The sequence below is a fragment of the Protopterus annectens genome, chromosome 4.part0, assembly GCF_019279795.1.
Source record: "Protopterus annectens isolate FY-2018-M chromosome 4.part0, PAN1.0, whole genome shotgun sequence".
Taxonomy (NCBI): Eukaryota; Metazoa; Chordata; order Ceratodontiformes; family Protopteridae; genus Protopterus; species Protopterus annectens.
This window is the reverse complement of record NC_056733.1, coordinates 1691482010-1691495498: the sequence shown is the minus strand read 5'-3', so window position 1 is coordinate 1691495498 and position 13489 is coordinate 1691482010.

The window sequence follows — 13489 nt, the reverse complement described above, 5'->3', positions numbered from 1 at the left end:
AATGCACCATTAAGGTAAGTGCAATACTCAGACAATACCTGCTTACAAGTTTAAATTACTTAAAACTATGTTTGCATAACATTTAGTAACAAGCTAAGTTTGCTGAAGATAAGTTTTGAAGTGTAAGCCATAACTAATTGACAGTCATTTATGTGTAACTGTCACAGTGCATTTAATGTGGTTGTTTCAAATACTAGTTGGCAGTGCTTTGTTTGCTGTTTGTAATGTATGTGTTGGTGCACCTTTATGTGGTTCTCAGTGACTGATCTGTTGTGCATAGCCTGCCTATTCACATAATGAATGGGTGTCTGCTGTGTCAGTCTTTACAATGTTGGTGGCCTGTCTGGCATGCCTTTCAGTTCAACATGGGTATTGCATCTGCTTACAACACTTTTGGTGGTTTGATTAAAACATACTCATATCCCATGTTTAGAGAGATATTCATGCACATAGGCTTTACTTTTCAACATTTCTATCTATTACATAATCTGCAAGCAGCGTCACACAGATTGCATTTTACAGTGTTGTGATTGCTAATAAATGTATGTAGGCCACTCATATATTTGTAGACAGACGATACTGCTTGTAAAACATATGCAAGACTTTCATGCGTTACAGTCTGTCACTTTGTTTAGGATTGCACATTATTACAAGTGTATTGTGTTATATTAAAAAATTGATTTATGGTCAGCCAATCACCATGTTGTCTGGCACAGCTGTTTTGCACATCACTTTTATATTTCACACTGGATTGTCATCTCACTATTTCTTCATTATTTTTATTTTATTTATTTATTTTTTTGTTGTTGACCTAGTCTAACTAACTGGATGTCCATCCATTTTTCAGTAGAGGCCGAGAAAAGCTCACCTTAAACTACTAACAAGACAACAATGTAAAGTCCATGCATTATATACAACATAAACCTGAAGAGAATTATTTCATGAATTGGTTGTACTTAACACTACAAATATTATAGATTGTGACTGCTAAGTTTAATAAGGTAATACAGTATTATTATCAAGGGGAAAGAGATAGATATTCTTGATTAAAAAATGATATATGTGTGCCTTTGTAAAGATATAAAAAGCTATGATAACACTGAAAGTAAGTAGATAAAAAGAAAGAATTAATGAATGGGAATAAGTAGTAATAGTATAGAGATAAGAGTGAAGAGATATATATATATTATATATACAAGGTGGAAGCTAGAAGCTCTGTTATAACAATATGTTAATTGGTGGCTGGTCATATGACTCATTGCATGCACAGATATAAGGAATACAGTTGACATTCTCATGTGCAGGGCACGCATGTAATAGAAGAAACATGGAAATAGTGATATTCTGTCAGACAGTCAGCTGGACAATTTAGCGAGGCATACATCAGTATTAAACAGTGCAGGTCTCCCTACTACTGTTATGTTGTCATTTTTCCAGTGTTGTTTTGCAAGGTAGACTCATGTGTGTGTTATGTGACACAGTGTCATGGCATGATTCTCTTCAAATTTCAGGATATATAAGGGTGCTGTCTTTGTGTATGCTTGTAATGCATAATGTTAGCCAATAAACAATTATTCAGGTCATGTCAGGATTTCCACTGGTAAGCTATCTTATGCATACCATGGCATGGCTTTGAGTACGCTTTTCACATTGTGTGATGTGTACAGTGGCTCATGCACTCTGTTATCTACACTCCAAATTTTTTAGTAGTCCTGTGAAAGGGATATCAGGAATGCTTTAAATAAAGCACCTAAAATGTTTTTTTTTTAACTTCACTAATAACCATCATAGATTGATGTCTGGGATGGCTAATGAAATTTTAGATTTATGAAGGTGGACAAAGGAGGTGGTTTTATTATCATGCACCCAGAACAATATATCAATGCAACAGAGGAAATGTCATCTAATCCTAAAGAAATTCATTCAGTTACTTTGGCTGATATATAACAATGGGTAGAAAAACATTCCCCAGGATTCATGAAGCTTGCACTAGGTGCAGGCGTAGCGTTGGCATTCCAACACCAAATATGGCTGGCGAGCAATCCAGGTACGAGCTTTTTCAACGTGCACTACCTGCATATGCTACACCAGCACAGCTCACGGCCCTGTATGCTAATTACCCCATATGCAGCAGTGTAGCATGCAAATGAAGGTATTTAGTGATCCAAGAAGTGGTGCAGGCAGAAATGTAAACCGTAAAAAAAGGTTTTCATTTTTGCAAACATAAAATCTTAGCCATGACAGCCGATCAAACACGTATTATATTAGTGGCTAAATATATATCCATTGGCATAAAAAAACATGTACAATATATAAAAAGAACATTTAATTTTATTTTTCACACTATCACAAAATTTAAGCGCAGGGCAGTGGCGTGCAAACGGGATCGTAAGGAAAATAGAAAAATATAGAATAAAACTGCAATGTAACACATGTCATGATTTCCCCATAATAGTCAGTGGCAGGCATGTTACACCACACCATGGTGCAAGGGTTGCTAAGGGACTGTGACAGTGTTTTGTGCGGTAACTAGGAATTAGTAGGCAATGCCATGCAAATGAGAGGAGTAATAGTAAATCACAGATTCCCCGCTAGTGTAAGAATGCACCTCACAGCGTAGTGTTATAACACTGAGGTGTGCCCTTGAGATAAAAATGACATCAAGAGAGGGGTGTGTCGCCTTTGCTGTAAGCAGATTGGAACATTGCTAATCAGGTTTTCCCATAGCTAAGCAAAGTAGCAAGAAAGGGGTGTGTTGAACTGGCTATAGCTTTGCTTAGCTGAGAGCACACAAGGTAACCGATTATGCATGTGAACGGAGATTAAAACACACTTAAACTCAGTAAACGGCTTTCCGCGGCGCGCACTGGAGCTGAAACAGGAAGGATATAGGAAAAAAATAAGGAAATGCTGCAGCAGGGAAATTGGAGTACAAATGACTAAGTAACACCTAGGAATCTACAGTGGGCCATTGACAACAGCTAACAAGGCTGCAAGCAGCTGCCTGCAGAACAAGAAAGGGGAAGGGCTGTACTGCAAAGAAAACAGTAAAATATCACAGCAGAACAAAGCAGAATTGCATTATATCAGCTACAAAACACATTTTGCAACACATGATTGGGTAGGGAAAGTACAAAACAGGAAAGTTGGCAGTTGGATGCATTCCTGACAATGGGAGGGGATCCAGGTTTAAAAGTAAATTAAAGGTCAACAGATTAATCAAGGCAGGCAAGCATAACTCCACACTACACGCCCCACACTTGCAGTACTCACTGTAAAACCCATAATTAAGATACCCTGCAGCAGGAATTGCTCACATACAGCCAATAACATCAGTAGCATCCATAGCACAATATTATAAAGTGTGAAAGCACCTCACACACACTTGTGTATTCTCATACAATCTGCACCATTGGTGTATACATACGAGGAACTTTTAATATGTATATGTTAGGACCTGCCATAGCTTTGATCCACCAGCATGTGTTGGAGACTGATGGTGGTGTGGAGGATGATGCTGACAACTACCTCAGGCACCAGAGGAGGAGAAGAGTGTTCAGGCCCAGAGTAACTTACCAGGGGCTACATGATCTGGAGATAGTAGAGCATTACAGGGTGGACAGGGACACCCTCCAGCAACTTGTGGAGCTGTACCTGCCACACCTCAGAGCCAGAACAAACAGAGGGGAACCCTTCCCAGTGGATACAAAAGTATGTGTAAGCCTGAGAATACTAGCCACAGGTCCCTTTCAAAGGCCAACTGGGGATATCATGGAGATCTCACAGGCATCAGCATCCAGGGTACTTCACCAGTTCCTGGATGCCATGTTACCACATGCCAATGATCACATATACTTCCACCGAATGCAGGAGGAAATGGCCAGCAATATGCATCTCTTCCACCATGTGGCAAAATACCTGGAGGTACTGGGTGCAATAGACTGCATGCACATACACATCAAGTCACCACCCGGTGAGCAGGGTAGGCGCTACATAAACCGCAAGGGATACACCTCCATCAACTGCCAGGTCATGCGCAATGCCCAGGGCATTATCATGGATATGTGTGCTGGCAGCCCTAGAAGATATCACGACATCCACATCTGGCATGCCCCACAGCTGTATCAGGTATTTGCCAGGGGGAACATCCCAAATGGCCACCTGGTGGGGGATGCTGGCTATGCACTTGAACCGTGAATGATGACTCCCATCAGAAATGCACACACACCCATGCAAGAACGCCATAATGAGGCACATGCACAAACCAGATTCATCATAGAGCATGGGTTTTGGATGAGTAAATCATGGTTCCGTTGCTTGGACATATCTGGTGGAGCCTTGCAGCACTCTCCATGCATATGTGCCCACATCTTCATAGTATGTGCCATGCTAAACAATATGATCCTGCGGAAATAGCTACAGCAGGTACAGAATGGTGAAGGTCCTCACAGCCCACCACCATTGGCAAGGGCCCCACAGGCTCAGAGGTACTCAGACCACGAACGCCCTGAGTCAGCCCTAGTAGGCAGATGGAGGTGTGCCCAGTATGCCCATACTTTGGCAAGGAGGGAACGTTTAGCACACACACTGACAGTGTAGGCACCAAGGGATTGACACCTTTCTCCACCTGCACACACAGTAAAAATTGATGGCACACAGACAAGACTACCTATAAATTGTCATGTATAGGCAGTCTACTGTGTGCATCCAACATAAGCAGCCCTCAACTATTGCACGCACAACTGCTATTGGCACAAGGTAAGTCAACACCTGAACAGTAAATTAAGCTATTAGCATGTGCTGATACTGTATGTATAGGTTCATAGGTAGGTACTTGGCTAACTGCCCAAGGGCATTCATAAGCCTAGCCAAAATGTGTTAGCTTTTGCCACCCCATTGATTAATTAACTGTCCCTCTGTGGAGCAGAGCCAATGGCAGGATCCCTGGGGTGTATCTACTGTTCCCCATCCACTCTTCAAGGTTTCTCTTGAAGAGTGTTAGTGAGGGACTCTGTATAATGTAATTAGGGATGTTGTTCCAAAGCATGGGGAGTGTCTGTGAGAGGAATCTGTCAAGCCAGCATGTTCTAGTTATTGTTGTGGCAAGGCTTAGTTCACTACAGCGTGTGGCTCACTGTGACATGGATTCCCATAGGTGGAGCATATCCATTAAGCCTGAGTTGGACATGGCTTTGTTGGCCAGCAGAGATCATCTCTGAGTAAATGGGATTTATTCAGTCTGGCTGCATAGGACATATGTTTGAGGCCGGTAATCCTCTTGGCGAGGTACGTTCGTGGACCTTCCAACTGTCGGAAGTGTCTTCTGAGGTACATCCCAAATGGGTTACCATACTCTATGATGGGACTGATGAGTGATGAGTAAAGGGGCACTATAACCTCAGTATGTCTAGATGTGAACCCTTTAGTAATCAGATGACATAGAAGGATGTCCTAACTACTTTGGAGATATGATTGTTAAAGGAGAGATCATTATCTACCTTAGTCCCCAGGTCCCCTATTACCTTATCAGTATTAAGGTGGCTGCCACTTATGTGTTAATATGTGGGTGTTTAGTTTTTCCAAAATCGAATGACCATGCAGTTTGGGGAAATTAGCTTGAGGCCACGACTCTGACACCCTGTGTCGGTCTCTGTGAGGCCCTTCGAAGGATGTCTGTGTCAGCTGGACTGTCAGTTATGGCTCCCAGTTTTCAGTCATTGCCAGACATGGTCTGCCATAGTCCACCTGCGTTTGACTGTACCTCTGAGAAGTTTATTCCAAACAGTAGGGGTCCCAGGACTGAGTCCTGTGAGACACCAGTTGTGACTTGTTAAGAGTTTGACCTGGAGACTGCTAGTCATACCATGTGGGTTCTGTGTGTAAGGCTGTTGGCAACCCATCCTGTGATGTATGGGTTCTTGTACAGGCTGGTGAGTTTATCAATAATACCTGAGTGGGGAATGGTGTCAAAAGCCTTGGCGAGGTCCAGGTAGTATGTGTGAACCACCTCTCCCCTCATCTAATTCGTTGGTGACTGTCTGTAAGAAGTCAAACAGGTTCAGTAGGCATGATCTGCACTCAGCCAAGCTGACCTGGGTTGGGTCAAGTGTTTAGAGATTACCAATGTCTTTGTTAATGAGTGCCATGAGGATGTGTTCCATAGCTTTGCAGACTAGGCTAGCCAAGCTTATGGGGTGGTAATTACCATGGTCAGTTGTGTTTCCACCTTGGTGGAGTGGAATAAACGTTGCTATGTGCCATTGTATGGGCATGTAGCCTGTGTAGAGGCTAAGGTTGAAAAGCTTAATTAGGTGGGGGGTTAGTTCATCTTGTAGTGTTTGGAAGACACAGTCTGGGACACCATATGCCTCCACTGATGCTGTGCTTTGCCGTTTGAGAGAGCTATTTCCACCTGGGTGTCTCTGATGTCTGGGATACTGTACTTTATGGGTATTGTTGTGGGCTCTTTAGCTGGTGAAGTTTGCACTGAATGTATCTGCAAGGATGTTGGTGATATCAGTAGGTTCAGTATATTTTGTGCTATATTGCACCAGCACAGTGCAAATGTGTGTGTTACCACATAGATCCTTGACATAGCCAAAGAAGGCTTTGTGGTTATCTTTCGAATCCTTGCCTACTTTCCTGTTGAAGTTAGCTTTGGATGATTTCATGAGGGACCTAAGTTTCTTACTAATACTGGTCTGCCCTTCTTGGGATTTGCTGTTTTTCTGGACTACTATCCTACTTCTATTGTATAGCCTGTTTATTGCAGGGGTCCACCAGACTGGTGTCCTTGTCTTGGAGGAGCGAGTCTTGGTTTACCAGTGATGGCATGATCCATACATCCTTGTAGGTGATTATAGAGTGTATTTGTAAATCTTTCTGTATCTTGAGCAGTGTTTTCCATTACTGTGGGGGCTGTGAAACCTCCCACCTCTGTCTTTAGTAGTGTGAAGTTAGCTGTAGGAAAAGTTTTCACTGTGGTTACCTTGGGTGGGGGAGATGGTTGGGTGTGGAAATCATCAGTGAATAGTTCATGGTCAGATCTAACCAGTGACTGGTTTACCTCTGCTGTGGTGCACCTGCCGCCCATGTTGGTGATTACCACTTTTAGTATGTGTCCACCTCTGGTTAGGGAGTTTACTATCTGATACAAGGCATTTGAGGTGACAAATTCCAGGAAGCGCTGAGCCTGGAAGTGAGGACTCGAGTAGGTTTCCCACTTACTGGTAGGGTAGTTGAAATCGACCAATACCAGGGTGTTTGTTAGGACTGTCATGTTTTCCACGATCCTCGGTTATGGAGGGTGATCTGTAGCAGCACCACAGTTTACACTGCACTTGTGGCTGATGATAGCTGCACATGGATGATCTCAGAGGTATCATGCTGCCCCACTAAACTGGAGGTGTAGGTATCCCTGATGAATATGGATAGACCCCCCTCCATGTCTGTGTCAGTCCATGTTCTGTGGCCGAAATGTGTGGTATGGGTTGTAGTCCGGTAGTGCTGGTGTGCTCTCAGGAACCTTAAAACAGGTTTCAGTTACTGCACAGATGTTGACGTTGTCCATACTGAGGAGTGTTGTGAGTGCGTGCATTTTGTGATTACAACTCCTGGCGCTGAGTAGCATAACCCTCATCGATTTTGCTATTGTGCTGTTTACTATTGTGTGACAGCGGTGAGGTCTGCGGTGGGAGTGATGGATGCGTTTAAGGTGGAGGTGGGATTACATCAAGTTTCAGCTCTAAGCCCTTTCTTATTTGTAATGGTGATGGACAGGTTGACAGACGAGATCAGACAGGAGTCCCCGTGGACTATGATGTTTGCAGATGACATTGTGATCTGTAGTGAGAGTAAGGAACAGGTGGAGGAGACTCTGGAGAGGTGGAGATATGCTCTAGAGAGAAGAGGAATGAAGGTCAGCAGGACTAAGACAGAATATATGTGTGTGAATGAGAGGGAGGATAGTGGAATCGTGAGGATGCAGGGAGTAGAGGTGGCGAAGGTGAAAGAATTTAAATACTTGGGATCAACACTTCAGAGTAATGGTGAGTGTGGAAGAGAGATGAAGAAGAGAGTACAGGCAGGATGGAGTGGCTGGAGAAGAGTGTCAGGAGTGATTTGTGACAGATGAGTACCAGTAAGAGTGAAAGGGAAGGTCTACAAGAGTGTACTGAGACCAGCTATGTTATATGGGTTGGAGACAGTGGCACTGACAAAAAGGCAGGAGATAGAGCTTGACGTGGCAGAGTTGAAGATGTTAAGATTTGCACTGGGTGTGACGAGGATGGACAGGATTAGGATTAAGTGTATTAGAGGGTCAGCCAAGGTTGGAAGGTATGGAGACAAAGCCAGAGAGGCAAGATTACATTGGTTTGGACATGTGCTGAGGAGGGATGCAGAGTATATTGGGAAAAAGATGCTAAGGATGAAGCTGCCAAGTAACAGGAAAAGAGGAAGGCCTAACATAAGGTTCATGGATGTGGTGAGAGAGGACATGCAGGTGGTTGGTGTGACAGAGCAAGATGCAGAGGACAGAAAGAAATGGAAACAGTTGATCTGCTGTGACGACCCTTGATGGGAGCAGCCAAAAGAAGAAGAATAAGACTATTGGGGGATTCACCTGTGAGACTTTCCTAAAAAAGGCACCATGGAGGCACCAATAGCCTTGGCCAGTATTCAAAAGCCTAAGGCTGACACATGTAAGGTGGTATCGTATTGTTGCATGCATGTTTCCCATCTGTGCTTGTTTCTCATCTTTCCTGCAGGTAACCTAAGCAATAGAAAGCCTTAAACTGATACAAGTCTTCTAGCTTCCAAGATAGGGTTTTGGAGTGATTAAGTATCAGTGTTCTGTATGTTCTTGCTGTACTTAACTGTTTTCTGACTACATGGTGATTTTTCACTGTATATTGTGATCTGAAAGCTCTGTTTATTCACATATTATTGCTGTGATGGCCTGCACTTTAGACATTCACAGACAGGTAGTAGGCTATCTGCCCAAGGGCATTTAGAAGCATAGCTACAGTGTGTTGGCTTTCTCTGCACCATTGATGAAGTAACTGAGCCTCTGTCAAGCATAGCCAATGAAGAGATTCCAGGCAGAGTTGCTGGAAGCTGTTGAAGGCTGGGGTGGCGGAGGGTTATAGGGGCACTTAGTGATCTAAAAAGTACATGTTAACATAAAAAATCAACACCATTCAGTTTCCCCAACAACTCTTGCAGCTATAAAACTGGAGGGGCTCCCCCTGGCTGTATGATTCTGGGACACATGATCCCAGGGTTGTATATTCTGTTACCCAGTCACACATCAAGGTTTCTCTTGAAGTGTGTCACTGAGGCGCTATGCCTAATGTAGTTAGGAATTTAACTTATAGTCTCTCATTTCATTTGTTATGTTTTGATATCAAGAGTAAGTGAAGCTCAGTGGATTTGGGCGCCTATGCCCTTTGCTTAGCCTAGCTTACACATAGAAATCATCTAAATAGGAAATAGACAGAAGCAGAGTTAATGTCAATAGTGTAATGGTTACAGCATTCACATAGTATCTGTGCATTTGTGGTTCAAATCCCAATAAAGTCAGAGATGTTTTTCATGTTAAAAAGTATACCTTAACCACATCTCGCAGATTTAGATAGTATTCTTCAGTATAATAAACATTTGAAACATCCATATAAACCCATGTGTGCCGGAGAGTAAAGTCAACAGAGATTGTAATGTTATGTAAGCACATAGTGAGATGTTACTTCACTGAAGTGTATACATCCTGAGTAGTTAGCAGATGTGGCTGTGTTTGCACATACAGGTTATATGTTTTTAAATTTTGTTTAACTATGTTTAACTGCTGTTTTAGTGTCACACAAACACTTTTAAACATGCTTACAACTGCTTAAATAAGCCTTATTCTAGAGTAAAAAACATTTTTAAAGCATCACAGGTTTTGAATCCTCGACCATGTACACCATAGTCATGGGACTTACCACTAAGCCATCTGAGCTGTATACATGTTTCATGGTCTTTAGACTACACCTTTTACTATAGGCATTCCACAGTACTGACCACAAATGGGACAGTCACTTTGTGTACATATGTACAGTACATTGTAATGTACTGTAGTTTGTGAATCAACATATACAAGTCTACATATGTATAACTGTTAAAAATTAATACTAAATATGTATATATATATATATATATATATATATATATATATATATATACACACACACACACATGTCAGTGATGTCTGCACATATATATATATATATATATATATATATATATATATATATATATATATATATACAGTTACATCTATAGCCATATATATAAACATCTATGAGCACACTTCGTGACACAGAAGCAACAAATGCAGCTCTGGTATTATAACTATTAATATTAACTTAATTCACCATAGAAGGGATGGTTGTTGTGTATGTGGAGATTGGGGTGGGGGAGGAATGATGGGTAATGAAATTATGCATCAAGGAGAGCCTGGGTTGGATGTTCAATAAGTGAACTGGAGGGGTATACATGGAGTATGGGTACAATAAAAAAAGGACACAAAACAAGAACCATTCTCATCCATAATACACCCTGTCAGGTCACATTGCAACACTTAATTCCACAAGCATATGAACATTAAAGAGTACCATACAGATGTACACCAACTGACTGTCACATTTGTTTTAAGTAGTGAGGAATGCCCGTAGTAAAATGTATATTCTAAACACCATGACATTTGTACATATCTCAGATGCCTTAGTGGCAAAGTCAGTGACTGTGGTATTAATGGTCACAGGTTCAAGACCTGCAAGGGCTGTTAAATTATTGTGAGGGCCAGAATAAGGGCTGTTGGATGCAGGTTGATTAAGGTTTAAAGCTGGTTTGCATGACCGTAAGTGGCACTTAAACACGGTTAAATGGATAAGTGCTTCACAGGTGTAACATTTGTTTACCGTCAAGCAGACCATGGGCAAACTTGCTTACAACTGCTTAAATGTGCATTAATCACACTTTCCCTACCAGTGCCTGCTCTAAGAGGTAAAATAATAACCACTTCCAGGTTTAGAACCAGCAAACATGTACACCATCCTCAGAGTAACCTACCAGTAAGCTACCTGAGATGTACCTATGCCAGTTGTGTATTCAGACAGGTTAAAACACAAATGGGAGGATTGTGTGGAAATAGGAAAAACCGCCATGTACCTAATGAAAGTTGCATGCTACAAATGTACATATAAATATATATATATATATATATATATATATATATATATATATATATATATATATATATATATATATATATATATATATACAGAGAGAGAGAGAGAGAGATAGATACATGTCGATATATAGAGATATACATATATGTAGATATACAGATAGGTTAAAAACATCTACACATCAATGGCGGTACATATAAACATATGCAATAATATATATTATATATCTATATCTATAGCTATACACACACACACACACACACACACACATATATATATATATATATATATATACATACATACATGTGTGTATGTATGTATATATATAAATATATATATATATATATATATATATATATATATATATATATATATATATATATATACACACATACATACATGTGTGTATACAGCATCTGAAGTGTTGAAATCTGAGTATAACATGGACCATAGAAATCACATATTCTGCCACCTCCAAACAATATGAACATAACATATGAAGAGTATATGCCAATACACTATTACAAATATGTTCTATGGACATGAGCCAAATAGGGTTAGTCACCAACACAACTACAATGACTGCAAATATCCAAGACAGAAATACACAGACATCATTCATTTTGCAAAACTTTATTACATTCCAATGTATTGCCAAAAGGATTCAAGGACTAACATTATGTGCATGCTATACAGGAAGCATTTAATAGTGCCTTAATGAATCAGCCTGCAATTACCATAGTATTAGTCCAATAAGGTATAGGTGTTCACATAGGGAAAGAACACCCACACACATATAGAATATGTATAAAAGCAGTTCCTACACACCTGCATCTACTATGTACACCCACCAACATCTCTCCCACACCCAAACTAATTGCAACAATACATACTGTCATACCATAACCGATTATTCACCCACTGTACAACATCCGCTGAAACCTTGAAATACCTGGACAGAGACACACTAACATGGCCCTATGTGAAATAGTCGTTGTTATACAATGGAACAGTTGCTGATGTTACAGGGTTTGTTTGAACTAATCCTGTTCCAGAGGCTTGAAAAGTAATTACACCAGAAGTGTTACCAATTACTGATTATCAGCACAGTATGATACACATTTACACCAAACTAAAGATGTCTGGTGAGCACACTGTAAACCCCCTAACATAATATGCATAGCCATACAGCCTTGAGCTGGTCTAACATCCTGGCCAAACTGAAACATATGCAGAAGTATTAGGTACAGACAAACTCTGCACCAGTAGCAATGTTCAGAAATATAACAGCAGTACTCACATTTAGACCAAATCCTCAAGGCATTACACACAATATACTTGCGTTTGTCACCATACAGCTGTTGCAATAGATTTCAGACAACACTTCCAAGCTGTCTTCCTTACAAGTAAGACAAAGGGACAATGCCCAAGTGGAGTACTCAATTAAACTCCACTGTTGCCATGGTATTGGCTAATGGAGTAGCTGCACTGCCGATGTGCATGTAATTAACTACATCCGAACACCAATTGGTGATCAGGATAGCACATATTACTGATCTCTAACTATAAAAGTATGCCTTGTCACACATTCAAACCATCTGTATATACCTGCAGAACAGTACAAAATACCCAACAGAAGATTGAAACACAAACCGAAAAAGATTAAAATACCAGTCAATAACACCTCCAATTACCAAGAAGGTATGTATAACATTTAGTATGTCTGTGTATGTAGTACCTGTTCTGTAATAATTACAGTGTAATCAATGCATATAGTGGAAATAGCTATCTTATAGTGATGTATTGTTGAGCAGTAGTAATGCTTGTAGTATTCTATGTGTGTACTGCTGTAGGTCACAAGGCAAACTTCTCATACACCACAAGGGATGATATATATTTGCTTGGAATTCACCAATTCTTTTCCAGCCACTGTCAGTGTCAGGGTTGGTCCAACAAGTATGTGCTATAACAGGGGATAGTATATGTTGATATATTGTAACAGTAGACATATGTATGGGTGTATTAGTGAGATGAATATGTCAAAGGTGGGCTTACTGTGCAAATATGATTTGCATTGTGGGATATTGTGCCAATAACTGTGTAATGTACAGTATTCTAGGCAGATCTGTATGCCATTTTACATAGCATTTCTGTTATGTTATGCAAACATTAGTTATGTCTATTGGCAATTACAATACTCAGTAACAGGATACATATGAATTGTAGTCATCTGACAGTTTAGCAGCATGATAGCAAAGAAA